The 18,842-nt window shown below is 42.6% G+C and overlaps 1 protein-coding gene across 9 annotated transcripts in view; it reads left to right on the forward strand.

Moving 5' to 3' along the window:
- fam135a (family with sequence similarity 135 member A) overlaps window positions 1-18,842 on the forward strand; it is a 291,962-nt gene that overhangs the window by 230,866 nt on the left and 42,254 nt on the right. Inside the window, exon 17 of one of the 9 annotated variants that reach the window (XR_011940624.1) lies at window positions 16,923-16,994. The exons of the other annotated variants lie outside the window; for them this stretch is intronic. The gene's annotated coding sequence lies outside the window, so the exon portion shown is untranslated. The remainder of the gene's footprint in view (window positions 1-16,922; window positions 16,995-18,842) is intronic. 9 annotated transcript variants of the gene reach the window in all.

An 18,842-nucleotide genomic window follows, 5' to 3' on the forward strand; every position in this document is an offset into this window, starting at 1 on the left:
CCAATATTGCAAATTATGTGTTTTTTGCATTGTTATCTATCCTATTTTTCCTTGAGAATCAAAAATCAATTACTTCACTTTTTTGCCAAAATTACACATCGGAAATTTACAGAAGTGCAGACTGTTTTGATTTTTATTTCCTCCTCATAAGCCTGAAAGTTGTAGCACAAATCTAGACTTTTAAATTTGTAGTCCATACTGTTCTATGGATGCCAGTCAATTCAAATGTTTCATGATGTAGTGCAATGTAGTCATGGAGTTGTGAATTGTATAAACAGAAAGTCAGTTCTCCATGCTGGTTGGAGCAGTGAGTTAGAATGCTGGCTTTTAGTCTTTGGACAAATTTAAATATCACTTAAACAAATGGAATGGCCATATAGTTTTCCTTCTGATTTCTTTACACCATCCTTAAGAATGACTTATGCTTGGGTGAAGGCAATGACAAACCACCACTGACCAAAAACTGCCAAGAAAATGGCTTGGATGAGCATTACAGGCAGTGAGCCATGGACCGAACACATACCATACCATACAGTTTTATTGTTGACAGTTACAGCCAAATGATCCCACAACCAACGGATCAGTTCTGAGCTCTGCAGACCTGCCACATTCATTTGTGAATGGTGGTGGACAATTAAACAGCTGACCAGAGGAGGTGACTCTGCAAATATCCTCATCCCCAATGATGGGAGAGCCCAACAATCAGTACAAAAGACAAGGCTGAAGCACTTGCAACCACCTTCAGCCAGTACTGCTGAGTGGGTGATCCATCTCTGCCTCCTTGAGGCCTCCAGCATTACAGATGTCAGTCTTCAGCCAATTCCATTCACTCGGCATGATATCAAGAAACAGCTGAAGGCACTGGATGTTGAATTGGCTATGGACCCTGACAACATTCTGGCAATAGTACTGAAGAATTGTACTCCTGAACTAGATATGCACTAGTCAAACTGTTCCACTGCAGCTACAACCCTGCCATTTACCTGGAAATGTGGAAAATGGTCCAGTTATATCCTGTCCACAAAAAGTAGGATAAATCCAGCTTGCCAATTACCATCCCATCAGTCCACTCTTGATCATCAGCAAAGTGGTGGAATGTGGCCTCGATGGTGCTATCAAGCAGGAGTTACTCAGAATAACCTGCTCACTGATGCTCAGTTTGGGTTCCGCCAGGGCCACTCAGCTCCTGACCTCATTACAGCCTTGATCCAAACATGGATAAACATGCTGAGCTAAAGAGGTGAGAGTGTCTGTCCTTGACATTAGGGCAGCCTTTGTCTTTATGACATCAAGGAGCCCAAGCAGAATTGGAATCAATGGGAATCAGGGGAGAAACTTCACTGGTTGGAGTTATACCTAGCACAAAGGAAGGTGGTTGTGGTTGTTGGAAGTCGATCATTTCCGCCCTGGCACATCATTGCTGGGGTTCTCAAGTCAGTGTCCTAGGCCCAACCATCATTGGCTGCATCATCAATGATCTGCCCTTCCTCATAAAATCTGAAGTGGGGATGATCGCTGATCTTCACCGTTCTCAACTCCTCAGGTATTGAAGCAGTCCATGTCCATATGCAGCCAGACCTGGATAATGTTCTGGCTTGGTGATGGATCTGTATTTTGTTAATATATTTATGTGTCGCCGCACTATATATCAATCTTACAGAACTTGAGACTGAGCTTCTTGGGTGAAGTCAAGTATATCTTTATTTATGTCAGTTTCAAAGTCTATTGATCAAGTCAAATTTTGTACGAATGCAGAATCTAAAAAGTTGTTTGTCCAACGCAAATACAGATGGTTGAGTTGAATTCAAGATACAATTCAGTTCGGCGTAATTTCTTCAGATCAAAATGCACAATACAAAAATGAAACGAAACTAAATAGCTGTTTGCAAAGCAAAGCAGAAATAGGTTTCAACGGTTAGGTTAAAGATGAATTCAGAGAGAGCGAGAGAGAGATGAGAACGGATTTTGGAGAGAGCAAAAAAGGTTCTTTCCCTGCCTCATAAGGAAATCATAATCATTTTTAGGTTCTGTCCCCTTTCTGACTGTGATTGGGTTAAAATATTATAATTCATTTAATTCGATTAAATGCCTGTCTATCAAGTTTCAAGAGATAATATGGCATGGGAAAACTTCTCTGTATCTATAATATGGTGTGATCGGACCACCTGTTTCCCACCATGTTCTCCAGAACTGGGATGTTTGCCCTGTAATGGTAACAATGAGTCTATTCTGCAACGTGGATAATCAGTTTGAATACTGACTTATCAGATCTTTACCCATGCTCTCAGCATTTTCTGCATGGCTTAATATATGATTTTTAATAGTATAATGTCACTAAAGCATTTCTTCCCTTAAACCTTTATTACCTATAATAAAGTAGGTTTCTATCACTTGGGCTGATAACTGGGAAGTTACATTCATGCCACATAAGTGCGAGGCAATGACCATCTCCAACAATGAAGACCTAATCATCGCCCCATGATATTCAATGGCATTACCATTACTGAATCTCCCACTATCAACATTCTGGGGGGGGGGGGTTAACCATTGACCAGAAATTGAACTGGACTAGCCATATAAATACCGTGGCTACAAGAACAGTTCAGAGGCTGGGAATTTTGCAGTGAGTAGCCCACCTCCTAACTCCCCAAAGCCTGTCCACCATCCACAAAGCACAAGTCAGCGATGTGATGGATTATCACCACTTGCCTGGCTGAGTGCAGCTCTAACAACTCAAGAAGCTTGACACCATCCAGCACAAAGCAGCACACTTGATTGGCACCCCATCCACATGCATTTAATCCCTCTACCACTGATACAAAGTGGCAGCAGTATGTACCATCAACAGGATCCACTGCAGCAAACTCATCAAAGTTCCATTGACAGCACCTTCCAAACCTGTGACTTCTGCCACCTAGAAAGACGAGAACAGCAAAAGTATGGGAACAGCACCATCTGTAAATGCCCCTCCAATTCTCTCTCAATCTTGATTTGAAGCTACTATTTCCGTTCCCTCACTGGCGCTGGGTCAAAATCCTAAAACTCCCTCCCTACCAGCACTGTGGATGTACCTACACCACATGGATTGCAGTAGTTCAAGAAAGTGGCACAGGACCACTTTCTCAACATCAGTTAGAGATCGCCTAGCCAGCAACGTCCATACCCTGTGAAGGAATAAAAATATAGTTAGCTTGTTCAAATTACTAAGTAAGCTGACACATTGAGTGTCAGAGCATTTTTTATCCAGGTGTCCACACATGTACATTTTCCCCATCTATTACAGGATCAGGAAACCAACCTGATATATTTTTCTCTTACGAAGGAATTTTGAAGTCAAATTTGGTGCACTGCATCCAAATCCTTTGCTCCTCTGTAACGTCCTAAACTGATTTCTAACCAATTTATAGATTATCTGGCAGAACAGACTGTATGCTGTGGATGTAAAACTTAGGTATTTCAGTACAATCAACATCACTACAGCAGATTATCTGATCAATATCATATTGTTGTTTGTTGGACCTTGCTGTTTGCAAATTGGATGTCACATTCCTACATTTCAACAATAACTAAACTTCAAAAGTACTTCATTGGCTGTTAAAGTGCTTTGGAATGTCCTGAGGTGAAAGGTTTTGTATAAATGTAAATCTTTTTTTCTCAGTATTTCTTTAGGAAAGTGCCAATAGAGGTTTACTGACCTTAATTACTGAGGGAAAAATTATCAATGCAAAGTACTTCAGTACTTAAGGTTTTCACAGGACGCTTATGCATAGCTGCTGCATATTTTCGTATGCATTTTATCTGTCCATATTTGATCTTAACACTGCTCATCAGGGCTCCGATACATGAAGGCTGCCATTAAAACCATGTGGTAATGCTTAATTTATAAGGGTTGAGATTTATTGGCTGTTTGACAAGTGGCTGTTTCCACCAAACCAAAGCTAATGTTCTTAGTTCTGTTGCTCTGATTAAATTCATTTTGGATGAAGGCCCGACAGCCGGTTTGGTTTCATTTTTGCAGAATACTCTGTTCACTTCCTATTACAAATGGATGTTTTTTTAACAAATGTGCAGTGTCCTGACTGTAACTACTCTTCCTGACAATTTGTTACCAGCATCTGACCATCATCTGTAAAGAAACAGTGTGTCCTAAATCTGCTCTTAACTCCTGAATCTGTATCCTCTTTCTCTCCTGCCTTGGTATAACTGAATTAGAGCTTATTGGCTATCTCCATAAGGATTCTGAGATGCATCTTTTTGATGCTGACAGCCTCTACTTTATCAAGTCATTTCTCATGGACACTAGAGATCAACCTCATTATTCTCCCCTTTGCTAACCGATTTGTAGATCTTAAAATTTGTGTACATTTTTTCCCCGGATGCCTCCATTGCCTCACCCCTCTGTAACCTTCCACAACACTCCTTCAATTCTTGCTTATCCACAATTTTTATTGCTGTCTTCAGCTGCCTATGCCCCAAGCTCTGGAAAACTGTTGTTTGTTAGATTATTTTCATAGAGATGTTCTTCCGTTTCATTTTCATTTCTCATTATTGATTCTGTTAATTTTCAAATGACTGAGGTCCGACTAATAGGTCATTAATTAGAGATATGTTTGCCATTCCTTTTCAACTGCATTTGACTATACAGTCTGACACAATTCTCCCACTCATCACCTTCCTTAAAATCTGAGTGTTTTCCAAAATCCCTGGGTATAATTCTTCTGTTCCAGAGAATTTATTTATTTTTAGTGTCTTTACCCCTTCTAGAATCTACATTGCAGTCCACAGTATATGTTTGTTGTTGGATGTATGTCCTCCCTAGTTAAAAGCAGACAGGAAATCGTAATTTATTAACACACAAACAAGGAGCTGGAATAGGTAGTTAAGACCCTCGAGCCTGCTCTGTCATTTAATTAGATTGAAGCTTTTCATCTTGCACTCATCACAGCATAATGTAAGGGACATCAACAAATTAAAACTGTATGAGAAGAGAGTGCTGATTGGTTGGCAAATGGATTCTGGTAGCGGCGTTGCCATAGAGAATACACCAGTTGATAGTGACTGGCAGTTAACTGTCAAATATTGTTTGAAATTTAAACCAGGCAGCTTGATTACCTGAGGAATGAACAAACGAATGGCTGTCACTTATTTTGTTTGGCTGAAACTGACACAATATGCGTACATGTTTATCATGTCTTCCAAAAACAGGGTCCTGGGTATTAATATATGAAGCTTCCAGTGCCCGCAAATGCGCCACACTGCAAGCCCAACTGACCATCTTAAATTGGTTGTTGGTATAATTCTTAGCAGACAGAGGATCATTTAGCAAATGTCCAATCGTGGGATAGCACATCTAATATCGGTCACTGTTTTGAGTTTTGTAAGAACAAGCTGGTTGGGTACAGTCTGTACCTTGTCCATTGCAAACAGCGGAAGTTACATGCTCTTTGATACAATCCGCCAGTCTTTGGGACGTACGGCCTGTCAGTGGGGCTCATAATGTGATGCGTTTGCATATACTGGAAGCTATATACATGTATTATGGGAAATGATCCTCTCAGCATCCTGCCAAACCTTCGAGGAATCTTATGCTTCAGTCAGAGCACTTCACTCTTTAAACTCCAATGGTAACTGTCCAGACTGCTTGATCTTTCATCCCAGGAATCAGCCTAGTGAACCTTCCCTGAACTTTCTCCAATGCAAGTATATCCATCCTTCAAAAATAAGGAGACCAAAACTGTACTTGGTACTCATCATTACCATGAACAGTGATTGCAAGACTTTCATACTCCATCCCCTTCTAATAAAAGCCAGCAATCTATTGGCTTTCCCAATAACTAACTATATGCATGCTAATGTTTTGTAATTCATGTACAAGGGCACCCAGATCCCTCTCTTACAGCATCACTGAAACCTGAAATGACCCATTTATGATTAGGAAATTAGATTCTAGTAGTGGGCAGTTTAAGATGTTAGGTCAGAATCATCATCCGTGATTATGGTGGCACAGTAGCACAGTGGTTAGCACTGTTGCTTCACAGAGCAAGGGTTCCAGGTTCGATTCTCAGCTTGGGTCACTGTCTGTGCGGAGTCTGCACGTTCTCCCTGTGTCTGCTTGGGCTTCTTCCAGGTGTACCGGTTTCCTCCCACATGTCCCGAAAGCCGTGCTGTTAGGTAATTTGGACATTCTGAATTCTCCCTCCATGTACCCAAACATGCGCCGGAATGTGGCGACTCGGGGCTTTTCACAGTAACTTCATTGCAGTGTTAATATAAGCCTACTTGTGACAATAAAGATTATTATTATTAGATCACAGCAGCTTTTTTCGTTCCCAATACCTGATTTCCTATGTAACTACTTTAGCTGAATCCACCAAGCTATTTATTTAACCCCCCACCTCCTTCTGCCAGAAATGATCAACTGAATCTTACTTCTGGAGATCATGCTTTTAACAGAAAAATGATGTACTACTGGGGAGACGGACTAGTCTATCTCTGAATGACTGCAGCTCTTGAAAATATTCTAAATTTATTGCAGATGAATTCTACTTTTTACCAGCATACTTGGAGGATTGTATTTGACTAAGTTCTCCTCTCTTTCTCGTCTCATTTTGTTGATCAATCTCAGGCAATCTTCTTCAACTCCCCCAGGTCACAAATGCTGGATGTTGGCTGCAGCTCTTATCAGCAAGTGGGGCAGGACAAGTGTTTGATAGGCTTGCTATGCCAGCATTTATTGCTCATCTTTAATTGCCTTTAAGAAGGTAGTGGTGAGCTGCTACCTTGAACTGCTGCTATCCTTGTGGTGTGGGTACACCTACATAACCTTGACACCAAGACAGCATTTGACAAAGTATGGCATCAAAAAGCCACAGCAAAACTGGAGTCAATGGGAAAAGAGATTTTTTTTTTCTGAGGGTTGTGTGACTTTGGAACTCTCTGCCATAGAAGGCGGTGGAGGTAGGGGTCATGACTATTTTTAATGTGGTGGTAGATTTCCTTGCCTCAGGTTATCAAGGGTAGATCAGAATGTGGAATTCAAAACATGAGCAGATCAGCCGTGATTTTATCAAAACACAAACAGATAACCATGATTTTATCGAATTGCAGAGCAGACTTGAATGGCAAATGGCCTACTTCTCCTATTTAGTATGTATGTACATTTATGTAATCTCTAACAAGCAAAAATCTAACTATTTCTTCTACCTCTTGAGTTCAACTTTTTTGTCCATGTTTGGATGAGGTCAAGACCTGAATGCCCCTGGCAGACAGCACAAACTGAACGTCAGTGATCAGGTCATTGTTGAGTAAGTGACACATGATAGCACTGTCAATGTCCCCTTCCATCACATTACTGACGATAGCGAATAGATTGATTGAGCGGTAATTGGCCGAGTTGGATGAGGAAAATAAAAGTTCATGGTTTAGCGGAGGTCGCGTATTGGCATGGATAGAATATTGCCTAACTAACTGGAAGCAAAGTTGGCATAAATGGGTCTTTTTCTGTTTGGCAAAATGAAACCAGTGGTATGCCACAGGGATCAGCGCTGGGGATTCAACCTTTTACAATTTAAATAAATTGTAAAGGGCAGCACGGTAAGACAAGTGGATAGCACTGTGGCTTCACAGCGCCAGGGTCCCAGGTTTGATTCCCCGCTGGGTCACTGTGCGGATTCTGCACGTTCTCCCCATGTATGTGTGGGTTTCCTCCCACAGTCCAAAGACGTGCAGGTTAGGTGAATTGGCCAAGATAAATTGCCCTTAGTGACCAAAAAGGTTAGGAAGGTTTCTTGGGTTACGGGGTTGGGTGGAAGTGAGGGTTTAAGTGGGTTGGTGCAGACTCGATGGGCCGAATAGCCTCCTTCTGCACTATGTTCTAAATGACTTGGATGAAGGGATTGAAGGAATGGTTGCTAAATTTAATGAGGATACAAAGATAGGGAGGAAAGTAAATTGTAAAGAGGACATAAGGAGGTTGCAAAGGGATATAGATTGGGAAAGTGAATGGTCAAAAATCTGGCAAATGGAGTACAATATGGGCAAATGTGAAATGGTCCATTATGGCAGGAAGGATAAAAAAGCAACGTATCTATATGGTGAGAAATTGAAGAGCACTGAGATTCAGAGCGACCTGGGTGTCCTGGTGCATGAATCACAAAAGGCCTCTATGCAGGTACAGCAAGTAAGAACGCTAATAGAATGATACTGTTTATCGTGAGGGGAATTAATTACAAAAGGATGGGGATTATGCTTCAGTTGTCTGGAATATTGTTTACAGTATTGGGTACCTTATTTAGGAAAAGGCAGAAATGAGTTGGAAGCAGTTCAGAGAAGGTTTACTAGACTAATAGCAGGAATGGGTAAGTTGTCTTGTGAGGAAGGTTGGACAGGTTTCGCTTGTATGGAATTTAGAAGAGGCAACTTGATTGAAACCTTTAAGATCTTGAGGGATCTTAACAGGGTGAATGTGGGGTATAAGTTTCCTCTTGTGGGAGAATCTAGATTAAAAATAGGTCACTCATTTAAGATAGATGAGGAGAATTTCTTTTTCTGAGGGGCATCAGTATCTCAAACTCTTCTCAAAATCCAGTGGAAGCAGAATCTTTGAATATTTTTTAACATTGCTCCGTTATTAAAAAAGGAAGGTAGGGATAGGAAATTATAGGCCAGTCAATCTAATCTTCATTCTGGGGAGGTTAAATGGAACCTCACCAGTCTGACAGAGGAAGTAAAAAAGGACCTGCAAAGATGGAACACACTCCCACTCTCCCTCCCGGGGAGAGTCCAGATGATCAAAATGAACGGACTGCCCAGGTACCTCTTCCTACTTAGATCCATTCCGATTCACATCCCCAAGGCCTCTTTCAAAGCACTAGACAAACTAATCATGGCGTTCGTATGGGAGGTAGGAAGAATGCCAGGATCCCAAAGAAGGTCCTACAAAAAACAAAATCCGGGGGGGAGGGAGGGGGGGGGGTGCTAGCCCTCCCAAACCTACAATTCTACCACTGGGCAGTGACGACCGAGCAAATAAGGGGATGGATCAAGGAGCCAGAAGCCGAGTGGGTGCGCGTGGAAGAGGCCTCCTGCATGGGGACCTCCCTCCGGGCCCTCGCCACGGCTGCACACCCATCCCCACCGAAAAAACACTCCAGCAGCCCGATGGTGATAGCCACCCTCCAGACCTGGAACCAACTACGGCAGCAATTTGGCCTGCCCAAAATGTTGGACAAAGCTCCCATCTGCAACAATCATAGGTTCACACCAGAGCTGACTGACACCACCTTCAAAAAGTGGGGACAGGACGGAGGGACACTAACAGTCAGGAACCTATACACGGACGGCAGGATCACAACACTGGACGAACTGACAGAGAAATTCCAGCCAGCCAGGGGAACGAGCTAAGCTACCTGCAACTCAAAAAATTCCTACGAAAGGAGACAAGGACATACCCACAATCGCCAGGACAGACATTACTGGAAGAGTTACTGGACGCAAGCATACAAGATAAAGGAAACTGTAGCGACATGTATGACCGACTGGTAGAAAGGGCCGACACCGTACTGGACGCAACAAGAAAGAAATGGGAGGAGGACCTGGGGATTGAAATAGGGTGGGAACTCTGGAGCGAAGCACTGCATAGGGTTAACTCCACCTCCCACGTGCGCAAGGCTCAGCCTGACACAACTAAAAATGGTACATAGAGCCAACTTAACAAGAACCCGTATGAGTAGGTTCTTCCCGGAGGTGGAGGATAGATGTGAACGGTGCCAAGGACGCCCGGCCAACCATGCCCAAATGTTCTGGTCTTTCCCCAGATTTGCGGGGTACTGGACAGCCTTCTTCGAGGCAATGTCCAAAGTGGTGGGGATGAGGGTGGAGCCATGCCCGAAAGTGGCGGTCTTTGGGGTATCAGATCAGCCAGATCTATTCCTGGGGAGGAGGGCAGACACCCTTGCCTTTGCCTCCCTGATCGCCCGCCGTAGAATCCTGTTCGGCTGGCGGTCAGCAGCACCACCCAAAGCTACAGACTGGCTGTCCGACCTCTCAGAATCTCTCCAAATGGAAAAAATCAAATTCACCATCAGAGGGTCAGACGGCGGCTTCCACAGAATGTGGGAGCCATTCGCCCAATTGTTCCGGGACCTGTTTGTGGCCAACGAACAAGCAGAAGAACAGCCAGGTAGCCAAGAATTGGGGGAACGTAGCCAAGGCATGAGAGGGAGAGATGGACCTGGAGAGTGGGGTGGGGGACAGCTAAACCTAAGAGGAAAGAAAGGCGAACCAATCTATGATAATCTATGACAGGGAACAATAGAGGAGAACCAGGGAGGTGGTGGGCAGGCAGGGAAATGATAGCCGCAAGGAGGGCACGGGAACCGATAACAAACTTGGCATCTACAGGAACAGAGAGCACGGAGAATCCAGACGAAAGACTGGGCGAACGGCTGAAGCAGAGGTGAGCACGAGACGACAACGGCAACGAATCCCGCCCGGGAGAAGCAAGTGACAACACCCACATCAGACCCATTCGAGTATTGCCCTCTGTAATTGTTTCTCCGGCCACCCAAATGTATATCTACCTTCCCAGTGTGTCCGTCCGTCCGTCCACCCCCCCCCCCCCCCCCCCCCGTCCCCGCCCCCCCCCCCGTCCCAGACAGATGCCTACTTATGTGTTGTAAATAATTTTGCCAATTGTACAGAGTTGCTGCTGTTGACCTGGTACATAATACCTTAAATATTTTTATTTTTTATTGTTACTTTTCTTTTTTTGGTATGTTTGTGTGTGCCCTCCTCTTCTATATATTATATAAATATCTTATTCGGTGTACATAACGGTAAATATACTTTGTTCAAAAACCCAATAAAAAACATTTATAAAAAAAAATTATGGAGCCGTTACTAGAAAGAATTGGATAGCACTTGGATAGACATGGATTATCAGGGATAGTCAGCATGGATTTGTTAAGAAAAGGTCATGTTTGACAAATTTAATCAAATTATTTGAGGAGGTAACCGGGAGTGTTGACGAGGGTGATGCTTTTGATGTGGTTTATATGAACTTTAGCAAGGCTTTTGATAAGGTCTCTCATGGCAGACTGGTCCAGAACATAAGGGCCCATGGGATCCAAGGCAAAGTGGCACATTGGATCCATAATTAGCTGGGATGCAAGAAGCAGAGGATAATGGTAGCGGGATGTTTCTGTGACTGGAAGTTTGTGCGCGGAACCTGGCTAAGGGGTTCCGTTGTGCAACAACGCAGAATTGCCGAGCAGAAGCTTATAGCCAGGTTCCGCACATGAGTGCAGCCTCAACCGGGACCTGGGATTCATGTCGAATTACATTCATCCCCCACCATCTGGCCTGCGAAATCCTACCAACTGTCCTGTCCTGTCACAATTCTCACCTCTTTAACCTGGGGTTACCCCATCTCTGGATCTGTAAAGATTTAATCACCTGCTAATGCTCGCATTCCAAGCATTGTCTGGCATCTTTGAATCTGTCTATATGTGTTTCTGGAGCATACCTCTTCATTCACCTGAGGAAGGAGCAGCACTCTGAAAGCTAGTGACATCGAAACAAACCTGTTGGACTTTAACCTGGTGTTGTAAGACTTCTTACTGTGCTCACCCCAGTCCAACGCCGGCATCTCCACATCATAGAATATAAGGACAGCGGGATCATGCTGGAACCGTCTAAAACGCTGGCTTGGCCACAATTGGTGTACTAGGTATAGTTCTGGTCACCACATTATAGAAAGGATGTGATTACACTGGGGAGGATGCAGAGGAGATTTACCAGGATGCTGCCTGAACTTGAGGATCTGAGCAATGAGGAGATATTGGGTTGTCTGGGGCTGTTTTCCTTGGAGCAGCGTAGGTTGAGAAGGGACCTGATAGTAGTTTATAAGATGTGGAGAGGCAAAGTTCGGGTGGATAAGAAGGCATTTTTTCCATTAGTAGAGGGGCCAATAACCAGGGGCATAGATTTAAAGTAAGAGGTAGAAGGCTAAGAGGGGAGCTGAGAACCTTTTTCACCTAGAGGTGGTGGAAATCTGGAACTCACTGCCTGAAAAGGTGGTTGAGTCAGAAACTGTTGCAAAATTCAAGCCGTATTTAGATGGTCCCTTTGTTGTCATAGATATGGGCCAAGTGCTGGAAAATGGGATTTGTGTAGTCAGATAGAACATAGAACAGTACAGCACAGTATAGGTCCTTCGGCCACGATGTGCCGACCATTTATCCTAATCTATGTTCAACCTAACCTACACACCTTCAATTTACTGCTGTCCATGTGCCTGCTCAAGGACTTAAATGTCCCTAATGACTCTGACTCCATTGCCTCTGCTGGCAGTGCATTCCACACGCCCACCACTGTCTGTGCAAAGAACCTACCTCTGACATCTCCCGTATACCTTCCTCCAATCACCTTAAAACTATGTCCCCTTGTGACAGCCATTTCTGCCCTGGGGAAAAGTCTCTGGCTATCTACTCTATCCATGCCTCTCATCACCTTGTACACCTCTATCAAGTCACCTCTCTTCCTTCTTCGCTCCAGTGAGAAAAGCCCTGGCTCCCTCAATCTTTCTTCATAGGACATGCCCTCCAGTACAGGCAGCATCCTGGTAAATCTCCTCTGTACCCTCTCCAAAGCATCCACATTCTTCCTATAATGAGGTGACCAGAACTGGACACAATATTCCAAGGGTGGTCTAACTAGGGTTTTATAAAGTTGCAGCAAAACCTCGCGGCTCTTGAACTCAATCCTCCTGTTAATGAAAGCCAACACACCATGCGCCTTCTTAACAACCCTATCAACCTGGGTGACAACTTTGCGGGATCTATGTTCGTGGACCCCAATATCCCTCTGTTCCTCCACACTTCCAAGAATCCTGCCTTTAACCCTGTATTCTGCATTCAAATTCGACCTTCCAAAATGAATCACCTCACATTTATGTAGGTTGAACTCCATCTGCCACTTCTCAGCCCAGCTCTGCATCCTGTCAATGTCCTTTTGTAACCTGCAACAACCCTCAACGCTATCTACAACTCCTTCAACCTTTGTGTCATCAGGAAACTTACTAACCCACCCTTCCACTTCCTCATCCAAGTCATTTATAAAAACCACACAGAGCAGAGGTCCCAGAACAGATCCCTGTGGGACACCACTCATCGTTGATCTCCAGACGGAATACTTTCCGTCCACTATCACTCGCTGTCTTCTTTCGTCCAGCCAATTCTGTATTCAGACAGCAAAATTTCCCTGTATCCCATGCCCCCTAACTTTCTGAATGAGCTTACCATGGGGAACCTTATCAAATGCCTTACTGAAATCCATATACACACATCCACTGCCCGACCTTCATCAATGTGTCTCGTCACATCCTCAAAGAATTCAGTGAGGCTTGTGAGGCATGACCTGCCTCTCACAAAGCCATGCTGACTTTGTTTTTCTAAATAATCATAAATCCTATCTCTCAGAATCCTTTCCAATATTTTGCTCACCACAGACGTAAGACTGATGGGTCTATAATTCCCAGGGATTTCCTATTCCCTTTCTTGAACTGGGAACAGCATTTGCCTCCCTTCAATCATCCGGTACTACTCTAGTGGAGAGTGAGAATGCAAAGATCATTGCCAACGGCGCAACAATCTCCCTCGCTTCCTGTAGTAACCTTGGGTATATCCCGTCAGGCCCAGGGGACTTATCTATCCTGATGCTTTTCAACATTTCTAGCACATCCTCCTCAATATCAACCTTTTCGAGTCTATTAACCTGGTTCACACTGTTCTCATGAGCAACAAGGTCCCTCTCTAGTGAATGAATAGGATTTTTGTTGACCAGCCTGCACATGATCGGCAGAATGGCCTCATGTGCTGTTAATGTCTATGAATCTCTATACATCCTTGGTTAACAAGCGGGTGAAAGGTTATTGAGGGTTGGCAGGAATTTGGGGTTGAATTAAAATCAGATCAACCATGATCTTATTGAATGACGGAGCAGGCCCCAAGAGCCGAGTGGCTACTCCTAATTCTGATGATACAACACTCCATAAATTCTGCATTTATGTGTTGCCCTTTCTTGAATTTTGTTGCTGTTATCTTGTAGCTCTGTCCAATAGGACTGCTGAGGACTCTTGGTCTCCCTCGGTTTGACAGTCAAGTCTGGCACCAAAGCAATACTGTCGATGCTGGAAATCTGAAATAAAAAGAGAAAATGCTGGAAATAGCCAGCAGGTCAGGCAACACCTGTGGAGAGAGAAACAGTTAACATTTCAGGCCCATAATGTTTCATTAGAACTGGGTTAACACTCTGGTTTTCCAATTACGGATATGTACAGTACATCTCAAGGAATTTATTGTTCTAGGTTGTCCTAGGGCATCTCTCTCATTGTTGATGTTGCTGAATCTCCTTGTCATTATCTCAGATAATGCAAACCTTACTTAGGAGTGCCTTCAATGAAGAAATATTTCAAGGGGGTAATCGTTGAGTAAATCAACAATTTTTATGTTCTTATATTGGAACAATTTCTCTGCAATGTTCATGGAATGATTGTTTTTTTTTGGTTTGACTTGGAGTTGTTTTTTTTGGTTTGACTTGGAGTTTTCTTGTTGATCTACTTAAGATCATTGTTTTTAGCAGTTCCTAATTCAAAGTTTGTACTTTTACTCAGTCAGCAGCAGTAGTTTTAATGGTATCTAATTTATCTTCCGTTGAAATGTTATCCAACAATTCTCTGACCATATTCAAGTTGTTTAAGCTATTCTTCTGAAAACTCACTTTAAAAAATAAAAAAAATATTGATCTGGGGATTGGTCCTCAACTGCATTAGATCTTAGATGCAATGGTTGATGACTTCCATTCCCTGCATGCTTGCTGATTCATTTAAGATAACAAACTACATGAGACCATCTGGCTGGTTTTCCTAGCATGCTGGTTCAGGATTTGTCACACATTAATTTACCAGTTTAGACTCCAAATCATGAGCACTCACATTTAAGATTGACTACCTACCTGGTTGGTATTCTTCATTAATACAATCTTCCTATTTCACAAGCCCTTCTCATCATTTAGTGATTAATCCTATTCTGATCAAGCAGTTTGTTGCATTTCCTTTGCTGCTTTTTAATTGAAGTATCCAGCTCGAGGAGTTCATTCATTCGTTAACTCACAGACACAATCTTATTTAACCTCCAGGCACTGTTCATTTCCAGATGTAAGTTCTTTCAAATAGAAAACATGTTCAGGAGGTTCTAACTTATTTTGAACTGAAGACCTTCATATCCGTTTGGGAGACAATTTTCATCAACTCAACAAATAGCACACATTGATCAATTTATTCTTGCCATCTTTGCTCAGTAAACCAACAGAAAAATGCCTTGTGTCTGTTCATGTGCTTACCATTATAATGCTACTAGCTGTAATTCAGGAAACTTATAGTGTATGCACCTCCAATATTCTAGGATAATCCTGGAGATCAAATAACATGCTCCACAAAATGCCCTTTCCCCTACTTCCTCTACTCTCACAACAAAGAGTGCAAGAAGCTTGTGGACCCTTTGATCACCAGGATAGATATCAACTGTTCAGCCATTGCTGCTTTCTCCCACTACCGATACCTCCCCTACCATTGTTTGAGCCATATTATCTTTAGTTTCTCTTTGTTTCCTTCTCATGCATTATTGCAGCTCATCTCATCCACAAAACCCACTTGCTGTTCCTTTGACTCCATTGCTATTAAGCTACTGACCAGCCAACATGCAAACCTAGCCCCATGCTAGCTGAAATTGTAAATTGTTTATTCCTTGCTGCATTGTCTTTCCTCCACTTTCAATCCCTTCAGCCAACATTCTGCCCTGCCCAAAGCACTATAATGGACCAACTAACTTGGAGTGACATTTTCTGCCTGGGTCTTATCTTTTTAGTACTCTGCGACCTTCAACTTGGTGGAGCATGTTATTCTCCGCCTTTCTCTTCCCCATTTCCCCCGATTGTGTATCTGCTCTATTATTCAGTTCAGTGGGACTCCTCTTGCATGGTTCCATTATCTAGTTATAGTCTGAGCATCTTCTGCAATTGCTTCACTTCCCACTCTTCACAGTCACTGCAAGATCTTTACTTGGCCTAATCCTCTTCCTTATCTCCCTTCTTATCACTTTTCAACATCACAAGAAGAAAGGGGATCAGTTCCATACATCTGTTGACAACACCCAGCTATATCGTTCCACAGGCTGTCAATCCTCCACTAGTTTGTGTGTTGAGATATGTCAATGCTAAAGAGGTAAATACAGTTATATGAAAGGTATATAATCCCACAGGAGTGCATTAAATCAATACGGATATGGACACTACGCTTGAGTTTTTAAGTTTGTTTAGACTTTTTATCAGCTCTTGGCATTTGTATTCTATGCCTTTATTGATAAAACTTAGAATTCCATTTTTTTTTCATTTTCTTATCCATATAAATGTGGTGTAGTAGATAAGATGTCACTTTTATGTGCCAACCGTTTCCTGATGCCTCTCAGCAAGTTAATATTTTAGTTATTTTGGACTTCTGTACTCCAATCTTTCTTCACCCTTCAACCTGAATTCTTTATAAAGCAATGTAAATTAGTGTCTGCTACACTGGATGCCCTATTGATGTTCTGTCTTATTTCCGTGTCTTGATTTTTGAATGGAAAATAACCTCCATCAGAGTGTACATGTTTGTGGTTGTTCAGTCACTCATTTATAGGAAAGCCATCAGTAACTCTTGTTTCTGCTAAACTGTCCTCAATAGACTTGCACACCTTCCCTTAAATTTTTCCAAATACTTAATTTATTGGTCCTTTATCAGCACCATCACTGAAGGGGGTATTTATTTGAGATGGGGTACCTGTCTTGTGCAGAGGTATCTTGCATTGATTTTTCAATCTTCTGATCAGTTGTGCAGGCGTAGATCAAAACCCACAGTGCGCCTGTGTGGAAGACCCTCCAGAGAAACAGGAGTTACTATGGTAAGTCATGTTTCCTTCATAGGTGATTGTGTGGCAAAATGGAAATCTATCAATTACCGTTGTTGGATTGTGGATGGGTGATTGAGTAATATGATGAGCTGTGAAGGACAAACTTGAGACATGAGAGATATATCTCAACACTGTCAGCATCAAGTTGCACTGCTCTGCCATCTCAAATGGAAGTCAAGTACCTAAGGGGCAGGACAGTGGATGTGAAGAGCCATTAATGCTGGCCATGGCCTTCATGCTATCACATATCAATGCCCAGATTGCTTGTATTTCAGAACTGGACCAGATGATTTGTAAAAGTCAGCAGAGCAGTCAGGTATCCTCCAGCATTCATACAAGGAAACCTGCTGATCTTAGGGGGATTATTACTTCAGTTTGCAAGTTGATTGTGATGGTGTGTTCACAAATTCTGCTCCATTTTTTGATTTTGTGACCTAGGTTTTACTCCCTCACCCCATTTCAGAGAATCATTAAATTGTTATAGTACAGATGGTGGTCATTTGGCCTATCATGTCTGCACCAGGTCTCCAAATGAGCAATTCACTAATTGCCTTTCTTCTGCCATCTCCCCGTAACCCTGCACATTTTCAGATAACAGTTTTATTCCCTTTTCATTGGTTCGTTTGAACCTGCTTCCACCAAACTGTCTGGCAGTGCATTCCAGATGTTACCCGCTCGCTGCAAGATTTTTTTTTTTCTCATGTCGTTTTTGTGTCTTTTGCCAATTACCTTAAATCTATGTTCTCGATCCTTTCACAAGTGAGAAGATTATCTCCTCCTATACTCTGTCCAGACTCCTCATGATTTTGAATACCTCTCTCAGCCTTCTTTTCACCAAGAAAACAGTTTCAGCTTCTCCGATCTGTCTTCACAACTGGCGTCCCTCAACTCTGGAAGTATTCTCGTGAATCTTTTCTGTACTCCCTCCAATGCCTTCACATCCTTCCTAAAGTGTGGTTTACAGAACTGGACGCAATACTGCAGCTGAGGCTGAACTGGTGACTTATACAAGTTCAACATGACCCCCTTGCTCTTGAAATCTATACCCCCATTAATAAATAAGGGCAGGGTACAGTATGCTTTATTAACCATTCTCTCAACTTGCCCTGCCGTCTCCAATGATTTGTGAGCATATACAGGTCCCTCAGCTCCTGCAACCTTTTCAGAGTTGTATCCTTTATTTTATATTGCCTTTCCATGTTGTTCCTACCAAAATGAATCACTTCACATTTCTCTGCACTGAACGTCACCTGCCACTTATCAGCCAATCCCACCAACACCAATTAACCATTACACCCTGTTTCTTGTCACTCAACCAATTTTCTATCCATGTTTCCACTATCCCTTTTATTCTATAAGCTATAACTTTGCTCATAAGTCTGTTGTGTGGTACTGTATTAAATACCTTTTGGAAGTCGGGTATCTACACCAGATCAGCAGCATTGCCCTCATCAACCCTCTCTGTTACCTCTTCAAAAAAACTCCAAAATTAGATACATTTGATTTCCCCTTAGCAAATCCATGCTGGCTTTCCTTAATTAACCCGCATTTGTGCGTGTCCCTATTAATTTTCTCCCAAATTCTTGTTTGTAAAAGTTTCCCCAGCCACCAAAGTAGATAATAATATAATAATCTTTCTTAGTGTCACAGGTAGGCTTTCATTAACAGTGCAATGAAGCTAAAACTGACTGGCCAGTAGTTCCATCCTTTTTTCAACAAAAGTGTAATATTTACAGTCCTCTGGCAACACCCCTGAGCGTAAGGAAGACTGGCCAGTACCTCCACAATTTCCACTCTTGCTTCCCCCATCCTTGAATTACATCTCATCCAGTTTCCTCT

This window comes from Scyliorhinus torazame, chromosome 4 (genome assembly GCF_047496885.1).
Source record: "Scyliorhinus torazame isolate Kashiwa2021f chromosome 4, sScyTor2.1, whole genome shotgun sequence".
NCBI classification, from domain to species: domain Eukaryota; kingdom Metazoa; phylum Chordata; class Chondrichthyes; order Carcharhiniformes; family Scyliorhinidae; genus Scyliorhinus; species Scyliorhinus torazame.